The sequence below is a fragment of the Lissotriton vulgaris genome, chromosome 9 (assembly GCF_964263255.1).
Source record: "Lissotriton vulgaris chromosome 9, aLisVul1.2, whole genome shotgun sequence".
In the NCBI taxonomy this organism is placed as follows: domain Eukaryota; kingdom Metazoa; phylum Chordata; class Amphibia; order Caudata; family Salamandridae; genus Lissotriton; species Lissotriton vulgaris.
This window is the reverse complement of record NC_141697.1, coordinates 441,442,764-441,464,384: the sequence shown is the minus strand read 5'-3', so window position 1 is coordinate 441,464,384 and position 21,621 is coordinate 441,442,764.

The window sequence follows — 21,621 nt, the reverse complement described above, 5'->3', positions numbered from 1 at the left end:
TTGGAATTCAATTTACTTAACTGTTTTTCTTGCTGTTCAGCCAATTTCACTTGGGCCCACATAACCTTCTCCTTGAGGGCTTTCTTTGTATTCTCGATTTCATCCTCGCAGTACTTTGCGTATTTTAAGACATCATCTATGGGCTTTCCCTGCCAACTTATTTTATTCGAATCCATTGGGATATTTCAGGCCTTAATCCTAGCACGAATCTGTAACTGAAATGGGTCATGTCTTTCATGTCCACATTATCGATTCCACTGTAAGTTTTGAATACTTGCAGCAACCTTTCATAGAACGAGTGGACAGTTTCATCGCGCTCTTGGGTAGTTCTATCTATCCGAGTCCAATCGGTTTCCTTTGCGGGCACCTTTTTCTTGAGGTACTGTATGACTTGATCATACTTCCTCATTACTTCAGATGAGGGAGCTCCTGTTTTCTCGTCTCTTGCATATTCCTCACTGGGCCAATCAATCTCAATTTTGCACTCGGTCCATAAATCTACAGGCACCACAATGTCGAAAAACCCATCCAGGTCTTTCAGAAGACATTTCTGAACTTTTATGAAGCGTTCGACCTGTCTGTACCAATCAACTGGTTTTTCTCGAAATTTCGGGAAGTCATTAGTAAATGACACAATATCCTGTCGGGACCAAGGGACATGGACATATTTCCCCCCGGGACCTCTCTCATGGGACACAATTTTTCTGCGGGGGTTACTTCTTTTAGCACGTATTCTGAAGCCTGAGACTTAGCCCTACTGTCTTCCTTTTTCTTTGCCCACCGGGTTCTCCATTTCCCTACATCCCCCCACTTCTGTAAGAGTTTCAATAATTCCTTTACCTGGATCTGTTTTCCTACCACATTCAAGCTCTCTAAGTCTTTGTCCGAAAAATCTATTCTGTAGGGTTTCTGAAGGATTTTGGAGCGACTGACATCGATCCCCATTTCTGTGGCTGTGTCCATTAATCTCTCATGGAGCAATGTAGCATTCCGGGTAAGGTTTTTACTGATGAACAGTAACTCTTCTTCGCTGAAGGAGTTTAAGCGGTCTAATCCTACATTTCCAGCCATCATCTCTTCTATTTCTATTCTTAGTTTATAGATCTCTAATGGTTTGGGTTGGGGAGTGGTCTCTTTCTCCAACTCTTTGGTCCATCTGTCTAATTCTTCTGGGGATACTACTGTGGCACTCCTAACCCCAGACATACTTTCAATCAGAACCTCTTTTGCCCTACTCTGACTCCTTGCCCCTGGCATGCTAGTTCTAGATTCCCTAATGGGCATATCCATCAGGACCACTGACTCGCACTCGCTTTCTTGATCATCATCTATGAGCACTTCTTTTCTGGGGGGTGGAATGCTCGGAGTTGGCATTATTGGGGAGATAACAGGAGGACGAGGACTAGCCAGGTTATCCCTATAAAGAGGAATAGCAGGTCCAATAGTTACTGGGATAGTCAGGGAATCTGGATGGGGATGTATCTGGGCTATGGTCCGGACTAAATCATCTCGCTGTCTAGCCAGGGCTTCTTTCTCTTGTTCCCGCAAAGCCTTTTCTGTGGAATTGTCATGCAATACTTGGGGTACCAAGGGAGGGTAAATACTTGGGGCAGTCGGAGTAACCAACCGAGGTGGGCCTTCTCCGAACGGCTGATAATTTGGGACCGTAGATCTAGGTCTGCAAAACCCATCCCCTTCACTGGTTTTACTATCCGTACCCGTTCCATCTGTCTCGCTATCCCTCCGACATCTGGGATATTTTGCAAACGGGTTGGGTGAACTTAAAGGCTCTGACTCTGCTACATAGGGAGGTGGGTTTTTCATCAACAAATCTTCTAGGTGCTCATCTTCTGAGTCCCCTACGGGCATTAAGTGATGGGTTTTTTCTTTACTTTTTCCTTTCCCTTGTTCTAATACCCCCATCATTGGAAACAAACCCTCCACCATCATGCTTTGTCTCCAATGTTTCATTTTCTGCTCTTTGGTTTCTCTATGGACCCTCGGATACCATTTGCTCACTCCCTTGTCCATCCGGGGTCTATCTCTCTCCAAAGCCTCAATTTCCCATTCTTCTAGGGCTTCGTACTGTGTCAATCTGGGTCTGGGGTGTAATTCATTCATGCGAGTCCTCAAGTTAAACAGGATTCTGCCATTAAATGTACCATCAATGGGAAATGCTAGAACTCCGTCATCTGCAGTATACTTTGCCCAATTCTCTAGCCATACACAGGTATGATACCCTTTTTCAAACATCATGAAGGAAGCAGGAGTATTCGGTGGGGGAATGATCACACCCTCCCTCGTTCTAATGGGCTTGTCTGTTTTAAAAAAATTCTTTACCTTGTCGGCAAATGACATTTTTCTCTTTATTCCATACATCATGTGCGGTCTACCTCGTATAATCTGTTCCTTATAGAAGCCTGAGTTTTGTGGATTAGGTAAGAACTCAGGATACCACATATGCCTTTCCAGGCTCGCTTCTAACTCGGCCTGATTAATTTTTATTTACCTTTGTACTTCCAATGCTAGCGCGGCTTTTATTTCGTAGAAGCCAATCAACACTATGAATACAAAAATCCTTGTCCAATGGGCGCGCGGCTTTTCGCGAGACCAGGTCTCACGCTCCGGCACTCACCCCTCCCTTACAAATTCAGCTTCACTACACACCCGCTGTCTTGACCAATACCAGCGCGGCACGGAGTGACGTCAGAGCAGTCTTCCGACCGACTCCCTCCTTCACAAGGTAACGGAAACTTTTAACTTTTCCTAAAGTGCGAGTGCAAATCTTAGTTAACAACACACAACGTTTGCCACTGTGTCTGAGTGTTCTAAATAGATAGAAAAATTTTCTCTCACTACAAGTAAACCACTTCTGTCTACTTTTCATTCACTCCGGATAGACTTCTTTGCCTAACCTCTCACTCGAGCAATATAGAACCTGTTACTCCTCTGACTCATCCACTTCTTTCCGGGATATATACTAAGTCAGAATTTCACCAGCGGACTATTTTACTTACCAGTCAAGCCTCGGAGACCCTATTACTCCTCCCACATGTGACCCTTACTAGGTGATATCACAAGGGAAGTTTTATACAAAGGACTCGTAGCTATCAATTATACAGATGCAAAAAGATCCTAATTAGTGCTTCCAGGTATTCCTAACCCTGCACTAATGACTCTAGACAAGTGACCTTGCCAGCTAACCGGATTCTACTCACCGTTAGCTATATACTTCCCCGGGGATTCGGACTACAATGAACGCTTACAAACAGTTCTTTGTTAATACTACATATAACACTTATAGCAGCAATGCAAAAATCATATACATATACATATAAATCCTTAAAACATTGCAAATTTTTTTTGAATCAATGCAATAGAAAATCAGCAGCACATTTTTATTTTCACGGTTTGTTTATTAACTATCCCGTCTACCTATTTTAACTAGTCCTAACCATAGCTCTGCTACCAGAAAATTACTGATAGAGCGCGCAGGTCACCCGGGTCACTGAGTTTACCAGTTTTCCACGCACTGAGCCCAGGCGTGCATGCAAATGACAATGTTTCTGCGTGAACCGGGCGAAATCCTTAGCACGCTACTATGAGTAATTCAGGGGGTGACTTCACACCACTGCTGATCATGTACCTGACTTACCACAGGCACATTACTCCTGACGGATCAGGAGCTAGCAGGGAATAGGTGACAGGGTTCCTAGAAGAAATACACTTTATAAACCAAAATACATTTATCCACACTATATACTGTAAAATGACCACAGACACCTGATGAGTTTTAAAGGTTTATCAAAAGATTTCAGAGTGAATATGCCAAGATGATAAGCCAAATACACAATAACACATCAAGTGTTAAAATTAATGCCACAATGTAACTATGGATTAGGGCAAGTACCATTAGAACAATTGAGAACACTGAAAGGAAATGGGCTATTCACCGCAAACTTAAACTAGGGCAAGGGACATGAAACAGGACCTAATGTGAGTACTTAACTAGGCTAGTTATTCTATTCTTACTGAATTTCACTGCAATCATGCTAAGGGAAAGGGGAAAAATTGAACATGCTACTATAATAAGACAATTTAATAATGTCCTACAGGTAGGGAAAAAGTGGAACAGTTCTAACAAACAAATGCATATAAGTTGCTTTAAACGGCAATAGGGCAATATCACAGGCAAGAGTGCTTTATTAAGAAAAGGAGAGAGAGAGACAGATAGAAAGACGTAAACCCACAGACTAATAATTACCTAATTAGGAATGAGGACTAACCCTGGCCACGGGTCAGTTTGGAAAGACGGGGACAAGGACCCTCAAGGAATGGAATACCAGAATGCGAGCAGGTACAGCTCACGGACAGTCAGGACAGGATACCCCTCAGGTTTGGGTCAGGGCTGGGCTCACCAAGGTACGACCAACACCCACAGCTTCGGATTGCAACGCCTGCGTTACCCCTCTCTGCAAGTAATCCGCCATTAACCCCGATTGGGTTTTCGAATTTCCCCAGTAAAGTGCTTCGCCAGCACTTAGGACTATTTTCCACCCCTAGGGGCTTGTGGAAAAATATGGACAGAGTGCTCCGCAGCACTCTAGATTGAGTACCTATAGAGTTCGTAGGGTCAGTGACAGGTCTGCTACTCGGACAAGTCGGACAATTTCCCTAAGCTACACTAGGCCAGTTATACGGTTTGGGGACCCTTAGACCACCCACTAATGTTGCAAGTGACAGTTTCCCACATTATGATTGGTCAGGAGAGGTGACTTGATCATTGTCACCTCCTAGAATTCAGTGTTCACATCATGACTATTAAATTTTGCACACCCGCCCCTTGGGTTCACGTTCCCAGGCATAGGAATACAGAAGACAATGAGAGAGAGCATGTTGCAGATATATTGTTGCACAGTCAAGGAAAAATGCTGTGTCTTCGAGGTGGGTTCTCAGGTGCATCAAGCCTCAGGTGCCAGCTGGCTTGTCTTAGCTTCTGCGCAGTGAGGTTTCTCCCAGGTCACATGACAGGGTGCAGAGGAGCCTCAGCATGGCGTAGCTCATGTTTCTCCCAGCCCCCCAGAGACGCGGTACATGAAAAGTAAGCGAGAACAAATTAGAATCATACATAAAAATGATCACACTGTATACCGTGACAGATTTTAACACACCCCTTACTTTATAATATCTATAGTATTAAAGCTTAGTGCAAAAAGACAGATAGGCGAAAGCAGCGGTAGCAAGCAGAGAGCGTGGTGAGAGACAAGCGGCCATCTTTGCATCAGTGCGCATGAGCAACACAATCCCTCCAAAATCCGAGTGCGTCACATCACATGGGTATGACCGACGCATGCGCAGACTGGATTTCTGCGAAGCAGCCATTTCCTTAGTGTAAGCATTGTGAGAATGAAAAGACACACAGGCAAGCCTCTCGGGGACACCCGCGTGTTGGGGAATATGCTAAATAAATGACGGACAGTTGGATTAATATGATTTATACGTTAGGCGAGGTTCATGAGTGAGAGCAAGTCGCTTTACGTGCGAATCCTTGCTCCCTCACTCTACCTCCTTCTCTTACAGTGGCCTTCTGGAGCTTCTTCTGAAGCCCGACAAGGTGGCGAACACTTGTGATTCCTACTGACCGCTTTCTATTGTAAACATCGATGCCAACATTCTGGCAAAAATGATAGCTACCAGATTTCAGCCATTAGTCTCTAATCTTGTACTCCCGGACCAGTCAGGGTTTGTGCCCTCTCAATCCACTATGCATAACCTCCGTACTGTTTTTTCTACACAACTCTACTTCGAGCATGACTTCCAGGCAGTGGAGATGCTTTTATACGCTGCCAAGGCGTTTGATTCTCTCCAGTGGGACTATATGTTTACTATCTTGTTGTGAATGGGCCTGCCACAGTTGTAGGGGATCCAACTATTGTATACTGTACCAATGGCATGGATACATGTAAATGGCTGGGTATCTGATGTTTTTTCCATCCACTGTGTCATGCGACAGGGGTGCCCCCTGTCGTCCATGCTTTTGTGCTAGCCCTTGTGCCACTGGCGTGTAAGTTGAGTCAGAGACATGCTGGGGCTGCACTGCGGTTTAGACAGCGGCCCCTAGTGGTGTCGCTTTATACACATGATATGCTGCTTTACGTCCGCGACCCTGCTACACACTTATCTGAATTATTGCAAGAGTATATCCGGTTTGAAAGATACTCTGGCCGGAGGATTAACGGGGCTAAATCTAGTGTGTTCCCGCTCACAGCAGGCACCAGGGAGATAGATCTTGAATTCCCCCTGAAGTGGTCGACTGACCCAGTGAAGTACCTGGGAGTGTGGCTGCACAGAGACCCGGAGGTGGTGATCACCGCTAATTATGGTTAAATTGTCACCACGATTACCATACAGGTTGAGCACTGGGCTAAACTGCCTCTCTCTCTTGCGGACCGCATTGCGGTCATAAAAATGACCTTCTTATCCATGCTGCTTCACTTGTTTGTCAATATTCCCATTTGCTTGAATGTCTCGCTGTTCAATACGTTGCAGTCTACCTTGTTGACGTTTGTGTGGGGAGGTAAGAAGCCCAGTTGTAGCTGAAGTGTGTTGGTTCAGCCGTTTGAGCGCAGCGGTTTTGAGGCTCCTGATTTACGCCTGTACTACTTATGCGCACAGGCGCAGTATGCGCCTTTTTGGTACTGTTTACAGAAATTTCAGCCACACACAGCAATTGTGGCATAATATAGGCAGACAGTTTTATTTCTAGGCAGCGCTTTGTGCACATTTACTTTTCCCTTCAAGTGGCCTGGCCTCCGCAGAAAACTTCGACCTACACCCGCAAACTCCTAGCCTACCAGAAGCCAGGGGGCAGGCCTTAGACCCAATTATCCAATCTGCATCAACACAAATGAAAAACCATGACAGACAGCCGTGCTGACATCACTAACATGATGATTCACGGTCATCATGATGCCTGGACGGCGATGGGCTTACCTGTGAAGACACACCATGCAGCCACCCTGAAGGACAGTGTTGTAATGCTTGCACATGCTTGGAGTTTTATTGTTACTGATGTTCTATTAGTTCTGCATTCCAGTCTCCATAGTGATGCCTTTTGAGGCAGTGTGAGACTGAAGACTGGAAGGGCAGGAAGTGTCAGTTGATGGTGTTACTATGAATAAACAAATCTACAAATCATCAAGTGTATGTCCTCTGTAACACTGGCGACGAGGATGGGATTTTCAAGCGAACTCTAAATTGAATCCTGGATGGCTACCTCCTCAAAATGTTGTTCCTTTGTATAGAAAGGAGGTGGATTCCAGGATTCACTCATATCAAAGTAAATACAAGGAACGTTATGATTCAAAGAATTCTGCAAGAAACAGGTTGTGGAGCATTGGTGAGTGGGTTTTAGTAAAAAAAAAACAGGTTCCATAAAAAAAAGGTATTACTGAATTTATGGGTCCACTCATGATTACCTCTATATACAAGAATGTTGTTACTATGCAAAATGGCTGTAAGTGGAATATGTCAAGACTTGTAAAATTCAGTGATGCTAGACCTCCATCTTCCCCTTGTTTTGATTGTACTTCACCTTCTCCAATTCCATTAAATTCTGGAGAGATTCAATCAAAGAGGTTTCTTCAGAGACCACATCGTGCTTCTGCACATTTTAAAGATTTTGAGTTGATTGCATACTGATCTTTTATTTATTTCTCTTTATTTATCCTAATTCTTCTTTTGTTCTTTGATATCTGTTATTTTCGTTTTAGAATAGAGTATGTGTTGTAATGCTTGCACATGCTTGGAGTTTTATTGTTACTGATGTTCTATTAGTTCTGCATTCCAGTCTCCATAGTGATGCCTTTCTGAGGCAGTGTGAGACTGAAGACTGGAAGGGCAGGAAGCGTCAGTTGGTGGTGTTACTACGAATAAACAAATCTACAAATCATCAAGTGTATGTCCTCTGTAACAGACAGGTACCTTTATTTTCAATACTTATCGGCCCCCACCACCGCCGGAAGGAAAATGTTATAGCCCTGTAAATTAAGTGATGGTGCTGAGCACCCGAAACCACCGGCACAAACTTAAAACGGACTACCAGTTAGGTCTCATATCTTGAGGGATGCATCCCTGGATACCCAGTATGGTGTGAAACCCTTGAGGTGAGGGCTTTGGTGTTGCAACTATGCCCTTCCACTGCAGCAACTATCTCACCCAGTCAGAGACGGAAGCCTTCATTCCAATATGTCTTCCTCCAAAAGGGTGGCCAGTGTCTGACATCATCCCACAGGTGAGTAAATCATCTGACAACTTGTCATCTCTCCTCGTTTGTCACATGTGCTCTTCCTCTGCGTCCACCCACTAAATCATGTCCCTCCTACAGTTCTGTATTGTAGGGGAGTGTGGGCTAAGCCATTGTATTGCCATTCACCTCTTGGCCACTACAAGGCCCAGAATTACAAACTGTCTGCTCAGTTTCCTTTTGGCGTTATCTGGGATGAGGCCAGGCAGGCATTGCCTAATAGTATTGGAGTCCACTGTTCCCGTGGCAAATTTCATGTGGGATAACACCTCTGACCAGAACATTTTTATGCTGAGCAGTGCGTAAAAATTAGCTTCATCATGACTGCACCTAGCGCACATAGAGGACCTGCTAAGGTAGATAATGTGGAGCGGTCTTGGAGATAAATAGGTGAAGTGCACATATTTATATTCTATGAGTTTGAACCGAGGGCCTCATGGATTTTGGCCCAATCCGAAGACATGGCTAATCACACACCTTTTGCCACGTCTCTTCCAGTCAGAGTAGCCCAACCTGATGATCCACCTGGAGTGTCCGGTATATATGTGTTAAGTGTGTATGGCCCGCAGCTTGGGAGAGTTTAGTAATCGAGGTTGACGTGGGTTTAGGGGCCTGTGGGAACATTTGCCGGGCTGTGGCTGCTATTTTAACATGTTCCAACAATTGGCCATGGTCGAGTCCAAACGCCTTGGAGGCAACCTGTATATTGATTAAACGGTCCCCCGGCTATAGGTCACAAAGAATAAGACAGCTGTAGCTTCACTCATGTTGTCTAGCTCAGCAGTTCTTAACCTTTTGACTTCTGTGGACTACCTCTGAATTATTACTGGAATCCGCAGCACCCATCACTGAGTCATTATTGGAAGACGGGTGTGGCATTCTTCCTATGACTTTTTATTAACAACTAAAGAGAGCCTACTATTATGAATTTTCAAACGACAGTATGTCTTAGTGAGGAAAAACACAGTGAGTCAACTAAATTGAATGGTCAAAAAACAGGAAGAAGAAGAAAAAACTATTCACTAAAAGAAACCCTACTCACCCTAGTGGTGACATGCTTCATCATGGGGTTTATTCACAGGGAGGGGCCGACTATCCCCTCCTGTGTGCTTCGACACCTGCAAGTGCAGCGGAGCGGGTATTTGTGAAGAAAAGTGATGTGTGTGATCAGTGACAGAAGAATAGTGTGATAAAATATCACAGCTGTACCCCAACAAGCTTTATTAAAGGGCCAGTTGTTCACAATAAAAACAGTGAAGTCACTTAGAGATTTATATTAGAACTCCAGTGACCTAGTGTGGTTGGTCAACATGTTTCTGCTGTCTAACGCCATTTAGGCTCAGCTTTCATCAAGACCAATATAATATAAGGAAACCATCCTACGGGGGTCCACGCGCGCTAAGGCGTGCCCACACCGTTAGGACAGACGAGAAAAGACAAGAAATTTATATTCTCCTCTATACACTCACGGTTTTACCCTTCGTCAATGTTCCTGCTAATCATCAGGATACACTCTGTGAAATAATCAGAGAACATGTATACCTATTAGATGTATCCTTAATAGTTAATTGACCTGTTATGTAAAACTTATTTAAGATTGTGGTTATTTACTCATTATGATAACTCTGCAACTATAGACACTGTTATCAAACTGAATAGCTTCAAATCTCCATTGGAGGCAAGTATTTCTTAGATTCAAGATACATGTTTAGAATACCAGATGTGCATACCATAAAAAACCTAGTCATCGTAGCTGTCTTTCGATGGCCACAGAGACCAGGTGACAGACAAAACTAGAAAGAAGTTAGTCATTTCTGGTGCACTTACGGTGCTCGAGAAATCAGCATGCCTCATGGACTATCAGTGTTCGGCATTTCTTCACGTCCCAGTCCGTCTAGTGAAAACCAAACAAAATATGTATAGCGGAGCAGGTCATTACTTTTTTGGTTGTGGTCATAATGCTATGAAGATCGCCCTGCCGCGAGGTGAGGCGCTCGTTCAACAGAAACACACACACTGACTTACTTTGTGCCGAACGGCTCGCCGCCCGAAACCTGGGGTTCCGTTCACGGTAGCCCGGATGTTACCCTAAAGGCATTCTTTTGGGTTTTTTAAAGTTCCGTGTTTGGCGCGCGACTGCGTCATCGGTCACGTGATCGGGACATTGCCACATGATCGGGACATTGTCTCTCGCAATATTATGAGCCAGTTTTTAAAGAATCGGTTATTTGTTTTACTCAGACCAGCCGATCTGTATACTTACCATTTGTCAGTCATAGTTATAAACAATAAGATAGATGCTATTTTTTATTGATCATCCCCTTTACAGTGAGAATACACTTCCAGTTTATTCAGATTGGAAGTCTAGACCACTAACCCATACCAGTAGAGAATAAAGATCTCAATAACTCCTTCTAGATGTTCAATGAGTGTCAAGTTACCAAGAAGATATTATCTCTAAAAATTGGTAACAATGACACAAATGTAAATGGATCAAAATTCAGAAAAAAATATAATAAATGAGTATATACCCAGATATATTAATTTTCAGAGGTAAAGGGATATGATGATCAGAAGAGACAGAGGGGTGTATTAATAGGAGTTATTTAAGTACACTGCCCCACGGGATATCGTCATTTAGTCCCACTTGATGAGATGCTAAACGATACACCCATCTCTGTTCCTGTTCAAATAGTCTTTGCTCATTCCCATTTTGTAAATGTTCAATCACTGTCCAGTGGATATTATCGGGGGAATGTTTATGGTCTAGAAAGTGTGTGGTCATCTTGGTGTTACTCTTGCCACATCGTATGCTACTCCTATGTTCGCATATACGGAGTTTGACCATCCTCTTTGTCATCCCCACGTATTTTAAGCCACAAGGACAGGTTATTAAATAGACAACATTCGTTGTGTTACAATTGGTGTGGCTTCTTTGCTCCCAGATCTTATTGGGTTTTGGAGCTGCTTGTAAAAGGACAAACACTGCAGCTAGCACACGGGTAGTGACTCTCTACAGGTGGTAGACCCCACGCATTCAGAACGCTTCTGACTGGTTCTTGTATCTTACGAGGGCGAGTGTGGACCAAAGCATCTTTGAGACTTTTTGCTCTCTTGTACGAGAACAAAGGTTTATCCCAATTACAGGTATTGGATGTGAGGATCCTCCAATGTTTGTTAATACTGCGGGTCACCACATTCGAAGCTGTATTGAATGTGGTTACGCAGGTAAGTGGTGCCTCACTATCCTCAGTTTGGGGCTTGTCTTCCAGAAGGGAATCTCGGTTCTGGTTACGAGCCCTTTTGTAGCTTCTTGTTAAGAGGTGTTCTGGGTACCCCCGAAGTTGCATCTTTCCAGTAAGATCTTTAGCTTGTTCCTTGTAATCTTGAACATCAGAGCAGTTTCTCTGAATACGGAGGTACTGCCCAAATGGTAGATTTTCCCTCAGTGGTCGGGGATGGAAACTGGTGTAATGTAACAGGTTATTTTTATTCGTGGGCTTATAATAGGTTTTGGTTTTCAGCTCGTTGGCAACCCTTGTAATGGTAACATCCAAAAACACTACTGTGGACTCATTGTATTCATGTGTGAATTTTAGATTTGAATCACGGTCATTGATCCATATGAAAAAAGAAACCAAGGCTTCTTCGCTCCCTCTCCAAATCAAAAGCACATCATCTATGTACCTTTGCCATTGAATGATGTTTTCACAGAACGGGCTGTCAGGTGGTAAAATGTGCTGTTGTTCAAAATTGAAGACATACAAACCGGCCACACTAGGGGCAAAAGTGCTGCCCATAGAGGTACCAGTGGCTTCCTATGACTCCAGGTAAGGTGATTCTATGTTACCTCAGTGTGTTCTAGAACTATTGTAGACCTAGCAGGATTATCATTTAGCTTGCATCCTAGTAAGGAGGGTATTGTGTACCTGCTTGTATTAAAGATATTTAACTTAATCCTCCTGGTGCAGCGGTCATCGTTACAATGGCGACGGGACAGGATCCTTAAAAGAAAAACTCTTAAGCTGCCTCTCCAGGAAACAATTTTTTTTTCTCTCTTTTTGGAAAATGCTTTTTTTTTGGTGTCGAGAAGATTAATTAAGAAAAAGGATTCAATAGCATTGAGCAAGGAACCTATTACAAGCAGAGCGTACTGCTCAATGGAATTTAAAAGAGGAAAGTTCATAAGGAGGTAATTAACTGTTACCGAGAATTTGAAAACCTCTTTCTTCATCGAAATTTTAAGGAAGAAAGAAACCTTCAATCTATAATATTTATTTTTGTGAGGACACGATCGCAAGAAACAATTCCGGGATTTACGTGAGTAAAAATTGTTATTATTTCAAGCTACTCACATTTTAAACGTTGCGGTACTCAACGTTCGGTAGGCATTTTCTGACTTGGAGTTTGATTCCTTCAGGAGCGAGACGCCGCATGTTCCAACTTGTTATGTGAGTTCTGAATCTCGCATGCAATAGAACGTGATCTCGAGATGCTCCTAAACGCTCCTATGTCATCACGCAAGGTCAAACAACGTGACCTTACATGCCGCCGTATTGTTTAAGTTGTACCACAACAATTCTAGTACGATCGTCGGAAAGGAAACTGCCTCACATATCAGACGACGGAAATACTTGGAATTACTCAAAGTGGAACTATTCAACGCTATGGTAACATTCGTTTTACAGTTACAATTCACAAGTAACAAGTGGTGATTGTACAATTGAAATTTCATCTATAAAAGCAAGCAAATAATACTTTAAACTACAAACACGGTATAATAATTGAAAACTGCTTCTTTCTTAGAGAATAACTATGCACATGGCTACATAAAACGTGGGATTAGTCACTCCTGTGCCATTTCTTTATCGACCTGAAAAAACAGTAATCAAATGGCTTGATAGGAAGGCTTATTTCTTAAATTATATATCAGCTTTAGAGGAAGAACAAGATGAAGAATTTTCTCCTTCTAGGAAAAAGAAAATGTTATTGCATAATTTAGGACCCGAAGGCATTAGAGTGTATTTACAGATTGAGAAAAATACAAGTTCTGATGGAAATTCTAATGTATTCTTAGATACCTTAGCTGACTTAGACAGATGTTATCAACCGTCTGTTTGTGTAGGTATAAATAGATACAAGTTTTTTTCAGAGGAAACAGCAAAAATCTGAATCAGTCGAAGATTATGTTTCCTCATTGAAAAAAACGTTCTATTAATTGTCAATTATGAGACTTGCATGACAGTTTTATTAGGGACCAACTTGTAATGCATTCTAATAACGCAGCTAAACAAGAGAAACTTTGGGTTTGTGGAGACTCTCCCTTGAATGAAATTATAGCGATAATTAAAAAAGCTGAAATGTCAAAAAGATGCGTACAGGTTGCATTGAAGAAAAGTGATGAGAATAATGTGGTTGTAAAAGTATATGCTAAGAAGAATAAGGGTAATAAACCTGACTACCGCATCAATAAGGATAGTTATAAGATAAGTAGCTACAAGGACAAGAGTGAATCTGAAATTGAACATACTTGCTATAGGTGTGGGTATAGTGGTCATAATGCCTTAGAAAAATGTTGAAATGTAAGAAACAGGCATTCAATAAAATAACATTTGTGACCAACGATACCACAGTGAGCAATAAAATAAAGAATATTATCAACAGAAACTGGCGGCTATTACAAGATAAGAGCCTAGGTCCCATTGAGAAACCACTTTTTTCCTATAGAAGGAATAGAACGATCAGGAACAGACTAGTAAAAACATACAAAGAAAAAACAGGTAACCATCAACTGAGAGTAGACACAATGAGTAAAGTGATTGATAATTACCCATGTAGTGGATGTATAAATTGCAAGACTGTGATAATGAGCAGCACAATAGCCATAAACAACTCAGAACACCAATTCAAGGAGATGTTTAATTGCAGAACCAATAACGTGATTTATATGATAAGATGTCCATGTGGATTATGTTATGTGGGTGAGACCGGAAGAGAAATACGGATTCGCCTAAATGAACATAGATCTGCAATCAAAAATAACAAACCAAATGCCCCATTAACGGACCATTGGACACAGAATAAACATAGATTAGAAGACCTAAGCTGGTGTGTATTAGAAAGCATCGAGCTATCCAAAAGAGGGGGTAACATTGAGAAAAAATGTAAGTTCAGAGAACAGTTCTACATGTGTAAGTTTAAAACATACACCCAGGGGCTTAATAACCGAGAAGAGTGGGAGAAACTGTAGAGATAAAAAAAACCCTGTCCCTATAGAATATCATGAGATAAACAGTGAATAATGAATATGAAGGATGAACAGCAGTCTACATCTGTATTAATAACTATCTTAAGATCTGCACTAATACGAGGACTAAAAAGATTATGGTGTAGTAGACTAATAACTAGAAATCGCATATATAGAACTGAAGGATCCTCTTGACAGTATGAAGGAGATTCCAAAGACAACTGAGGTAGATAACTAACATGATATGAAATACCCCTGTAATTATGGTTTCCATCTTATCACCAAACGTGGTTGATGTAGTAAATATGTATAATCAGCCACATGAGGTGATGTAATCAATAAATGATAGCACGACCAAATGCATGTAGGCTAAAAGACATCTCGCGTGTAACTTTGACTAGTTCAAAATGGCCGCTTATTTCGCGAGAATACCCGCTTGAATCATAGAGACTTGTAACTGAGGTAGAAAACTAACATGATGTGGAATACCCCTGTAATTATGGTTTCCATCTTATCACCAAACGTGGTTGATGTAGTAAATATGAATAATCAGCCATATGAGGTGATGTAATCAATAAATGATAGCACAACCAAATGTATGTAGGCTAAAAGACATCTCGCGGTTAACTTTGACTAGTTCAAAATGGCTGCTTATTTCGCGAGAACACTCGCTTGAATCACAGAGACTTGTATCTGAGGATATACCTAAATAGCCGGAAGAAGGCGGGAAGACCTCTATGGAATTCCCTAATTAGAAGGAGCTCTGCCGTCCGAGACCCGGAAGTAATTACTCACGGAGGAAGCAAATGGGTTTAAAAAGGTGGTAAGGGATTGACTGTGTGTCGTCCGAATCCAGAACCGAGGCAGGTGTGTAATACGAGAGCACCAGGTAAGAGTGAATGTATGAAGGCCCACGTAAAAGGCGTAAGGTTAGATAGAGGCTCATTTAAGGGATACTTTGTTACTATGTACATACACCCAGAGATGTTTGTTAGTTAAGACGGGGTATGGAGTTGTGATTAATATTGGATTACCGCGTTTGAGAGGCACTAAAAGAAAGAGCAGTGACAAATAGAAATGACTTTGCATTGTGTCAGCTCGATAATGCAAAGAAGCCTGTTAAACGAGTGGGTAAGCTGCACATAACATCAAAAAGTGAGACTAGGTGTTGGTTATGCAGTGGGCATTATAAAGCAGTGCAGCAATATGTGGTTATTGCACTTAACAACCAGGGTTGTTTATCATGCTCGTCATGTTTAGAGGCGGGGCACCTTAAGGAAATGAATATAGAGGAATGTTAATTACTGTGTATGGTAGGCAGCAGGATGGCACATCAGAGTTATATTTGCACCGCACTAATAAAGGTAGTAATATAAATGATATAAACTCCCAGGACGATAAAAGGGTGTTATGCTAATGCTGAAACACTGAAGGAGCTGCTAGTATGAGTGAACAAACTGGGTATCTTAGACTAGATATAAGGTGAGTAAGAGAATGCCAGTATAGAAAAGCAGTATCTCAGTCCAGTATGATAATGGGCTAATAATCAATAGGCATGGGAGAGTAAGAACCAGGATATGAGGGAGACTAATGGCAAACAAATGCACTATGGACATAAGCGATAGATAGTGAGTTATATTCTTTCGTTCATAGGACTCTGAGACTGGGACAATTGATTAACTCCCTAACAGAGCAACAAGAACCACCGAAGGAAAAACACTAAATTCAGATGAGAAGTATCTACATGAAAGATAGAGTGGTAAGTGAGGAATATGGAGCACTGCCTGATAAAAATTAGACAAGATCTTAAAGAAGGGGGGATTGTATTAATTTCTACCCCTTCCTACTAGATATTGATGATCAAGAGCAACATGTGAAAGGGGATTTCCAACCCTTTTTTTAATGCAGACCAATCCAGCAAGGTCAACAAAACAAATACAGGAGGCATTGCCCCATCCAGAGTAAGTGAATACATTGAGATTACCACACACATTTTGAATAGGGGTATGTAAGATCAATTGAGATCCTTCTCCCTTCTGCCAGTTGTTTTTAATAGTGATTGAAAAGTTTTTCTGGGACGCTACCATATTGAAACTGACAAGTGGAGCATCTAACGGCTACGAATAAGGTGTGTGATAAAATGCCTAGACAATTTATAAAGGGTGTGAGTAGTAGTTGTATATAGAATAAATGCCCAGAGAATAAGACAAGTGGGGGAGGACAATGGATGCATATTCCCAACCATAAGGCCATTTGAATGCCGTGAGTGGCATTCAAATAATAATATAAAAAAAGGAAATGGAATATGAAGATGTGAGAAGGGGATTTATATTAGGAGTGGGACCCACAAATGATGAGCACAGGTTGATAAATATTGATGAAAACAAATGAATTTACATGAAGCCAAGAAGTAGGACTAGGATGTTATAAGCCTAGGATAGGCATGAATACTGTTTGTAATGTATATTGCAAAGAATGATTAGTGACTATGTTCTATTTTTTGTAATTCATTCCAACAGATTGTTTTTAAATTTGTCCTGAGGAAGGTGGTGCGCACAGCAGGATCCACCGAAACGCGTCGACATTTTTTATGTTATTTTATTGTGTAAAATGTTTTAATGATGTTTTCCTATATATGTCTGAAGACAAAGTGATTATTTGTATAAATTGTTATGTTGATCTGATGTATGTTATGTATTAAACTAAATGAAATCCAACCTTTTTACAAATACAATTATAGTACGAATTGACTTAAACTTGAATTCTGTGTGGCAGATTGATCCTGTCGTTTTTATCTGGTTTCATAAATAAAATGATGAGAGTATTCTTCTTGGTTACGCATTTACCTCTTTAACTCTTTAGATTGTAAGTGCCTTTTGGGGTTTCGCTTCTAGATAATGCATTCTCATTGCTGAATGATTGCTGAGTACATTGTGGTAACCCTATAGATCTAGCGTTACACATCCCAGTGAGGTAAGATCCCATTGTAATCGAATAATTATTACAACCAAGGGAACCATTTGTTTTCACTTAGAAAAATGTTGCCCAGCCATTAAATCTAGATGCACTTATTGTGGCATGGTTGGTCACTTTTCAAAGGTCTGTAGAAGAAGATTAAACAGGAACAAAAAGAATTCAGTGAACTGTATTGATGACAAGAAGGAAGATGACATGGGTAATGATTCAGGTTCTGATGATGGTATCTTATGTTTAGAAGATGCGTGTGATTTCAACAATGTTGTATTAAACATTAATACTACTGAGAAAAAGAACCCAATTTGTGACATTGACATAGGTGGTGTTAAAATTAAAATTGTACCAGATTCAGGTTCGCCCTGGACTATTGTCCAAAGAGGTGTATGGGAGACGGAATTTGCACATGTTATTAAGCAAGAGTTGATTCCACCAGACATTCAACCAGTCACTTATACAGGTGAGAAAATCCCTATGGTAGGTTATGTGGAAGAAATTTTCAGATTCAAAGACAGATCTACCAAAGGGAAATTATACATTGCTGTAAAGAGCCCATCTGTTTTGGGATGGATTGACCAAGGGGAATTAGGAATCATATTAAATTCCAAATCTCAGAACCAGGTCATGCTTATTGATGACATTAACAAAGATTTCAATACTAGCATGATAGAACAATTTCCTAAAGTATTTACAGGAGAAGTAGGTTAACTTGAGAGTTTCATGCATAAAATAATTTTAAAACAGAATGCTGTTCCTGTTAGTCACAAAGCAAGAAATATCCCAATGAGTATTCGAGAAAATGTCATGGAAAAGTCGGATAAATTAGAAAAGAAGGGGATTATTGAGCCTATTGAAAGCTCTGAATGGTTGGCCCCATTGGTTATTGCCCGGAAACACGATAATCGTTTATGCTTATGCATAGATTTAAGAGAACTCAATAAAAATATCATAATTGACAAATTTCCGTTACCGAAAATCGATGAGCTTTTGTCACAAACCAGAGACATAAAATGGTTTTCTACCATAGACCTGACATCAGCTTTTCATCAGGTACTATTACACGAGAGCAGCAGAATTTTAACGGCATTTATCACAGCTTTTGGGTGTTATCGTTTTATAAGGATGCCTTTCAGCCTCGCTTCTGCTGCTGCCGTGTTTCAATGACTTATGCATAAATTGTTTAAAGGTATAAGTGGCATTACTTATTTTCAAGACGACATATTGATTATGGGGAAAGGTCTACATGCACATGATGAAAAGTTGAAAATTGTCCTGGGAAAATTGATGGAAACTGGTCTTACTGTAGAACTTAAAAAATTTAAATTCAGAATGAGCTCTGTAGTGTATCTGGGTCACCAAGTTAGCGGAAATGGTATTTCGCCAAAAAGGAGCTTGATGGATGCAATTGAAAAAGCCCCCTCACCCTCATCTAGAGAAGATGTTAGATCTTTCCTAGGATTAACTGAGTTTTATTCTAAATTTGTGAAAATTTTGCAACAAAAACGTATAATCTTCGACAATTGTTAAAAGTCAAACAGGAATTTGAATCACTTGGAACGTGATTTTCAGAGTATCAAAAATGATCTAGCATCTGCATTTCCTCTTCAAGCATTTGACATTCGAGCACACAACATCTTAACAACAGACGCCAGTGGAAGAGGACTAGGAGCTGTGCTTTCACAGGTAAACAGTAGTGGGAAAGAAATAACTATTGCTTTTGCCTCACGATCTATATCACCATCTGAAACGAAGTACTCAGTAATTTGTGTGGGGCACCAGATTCACACTCCGAACAGACCATAAGCCTTTACTTAAAGTACTGACATCAGAAGGACTACTTAAAGCTACTCAAAGGATTGCAAAGATGAGTTTAAAACTGTTGGATTTTACCTACGATGTAGTGTATTTACCTGGAAGAAACAATCACGTTGCAGACTATTTAAGCAGATCTCCCATAAAATAAGAAAATATTTCAGTCTTGGATCATGATGAATGTAGTGTGGCCATTGTTTATGAAAATGTCTATGCTATTACTAAAGAAGATTGGGACAATGCGTATTCTCAAGATGTTAGTTTGTCAAAAGCCATGGATTTCATCATCAAAGGATGGCCTGGAAAAAATGATTTACAAGATGATTTAAAAGCTATGTGGGAGATTCAGGAAGAATTGTCTATTCATGATTCAGGATACATTTGCAGGGTACTCACGAAAATCTTGGAAATCAATCATGAAGGTCATTTAGGCATTTCTAAATTAAAATCAAGAATGAAAATGCTTTATTGGTGGCAAGGTATGGACAAAGATACAGAAAAATGTGTGAGGAAAAGTCCAATCTGTCTTGATTCTGACAAGTCATTAAAAGTATTAAGATTGTCACTTGGGCTAAAAACAATTCCTGAGAATCCATGGGAAACTCTCTGCATTGACTGTAGGTCCTATAGAAGACATGAATGGGAATAATAAACATGTTTTAGTTATTATTGAGGAATTTTCAAAATGTCCAGAAATTGACATAACTGAAGATTTCAATAGCAAACGTGTTGTACAGTTCTTAGAAACTCTATTTATTCGTGAAGGAATACCTAAAGAAATATTAAGTGATAATGGCCCACAATTTTCACCTGAAAAATACACGAGGTTCTTGGAGAGAAACGGAATCCACAAAAAACATTCTCCAGTTAATAATCCTGCAGGGAATGGTACTGTTGAAAGGTTCAACAGAGTTATAATGGGCAGTATCCAGGCAGCAATTAATGTTGGAAAGAATTGGGAGAAAGAACTGATGAACACAATATGGACCTATAGAATCACTCCCACAAATACAGGTTACAGTCCCTTCAGAATTTTATGTGGAAGAGAGCCTTTTTGTAAAGATAATGTAGCATAGAACACAATGAAAATTCACAGCAAATGGTCTCCTGCTGTGGTAAGATCTAATTTAAGGAAAATGCATGATTCTTACAAAGGCAATTTTGATACGATATATAATCTGAAGGATATCAAATTAAAAAGGGGTGATTTGGTGAAAGTAAAGTTACCTTCTAAGGTTAAAAAAGGTTTGAGCAGATTTTCATCACCTTTAGAAGTTGTTATGCCTTACTCTAAATCTGCTAAATTGAGTGATGGAAAAGTTTGGCATTACAACAGAATGTCATTATATAAGAAGGATGATTACAGAGAAGTCAGTAAGGACAAATTATATGATTCAAACAATGTTTCACAGATAGATTGAATATGGGATGAAGTGTTAAATTCTTCTCAAGAGAATTAAATCTATAAATCCATGTACATCCAATCATCATTCTACAAGTTCTTCAGACTATTATAATGTTTGTGATCAGCCTTCAAGCTCCGCGTGTACTACTTCAAAAGTGACACTAGTTGGAAGACCTGTTAAAGTGCCAGTTAGATTTAGAAGTTATGTCATGTAGTTTATTTTATTAAGAAGGGGGTAGGTGTGTCTAGGAAATAGATGATGCTTGTATTTTGATGCTTGTATTTTCTTTTATATTATTGTATGTTTCTCTTATATTATTTTAGCATATTAATTCAGTTATGGAGTTGTTCTTTACTTCTGTTGCATATTTATGTGTTTGTTATTTTAGATAAATGTAAAGGAAGGAGATGTGGCATTCTTCCTATGACTTCAGGTAAGGTGATTCTATGTTACCTCAGTGTGTTCTAGAACTATTGTAGGCCTAGCAGGATTATCAGTTAGCTTGCATCCTAGTAAGGAGTGTATTGTGTACCTACTTGATTTAATGATATTTAACTTAATCGTCCTGGTGCAGCGGTCATCGTTACAACGGGGACTCCCAACATAAGCACATTCTATGATTTGAACCTCCAAACAATGCACACAAATACAAAAATAAGTGTACATCAAACAAATGCTCAAATATCACAATCAAATATAGAAAATGTTTTTAAAATGTTCAATGTTGCTTCTTTATTTGTTTATACCTTTTCAACTTTAATGTATGAATTGTAATAGTATTTATTTTTGCACAACTGTTGTGGACTCCCTAAGTAGGCCTTGCCGACCCCCAGGGGTCCTTGGACCACAAGTTAAGAACCACTGGTCTAGCTAATGTC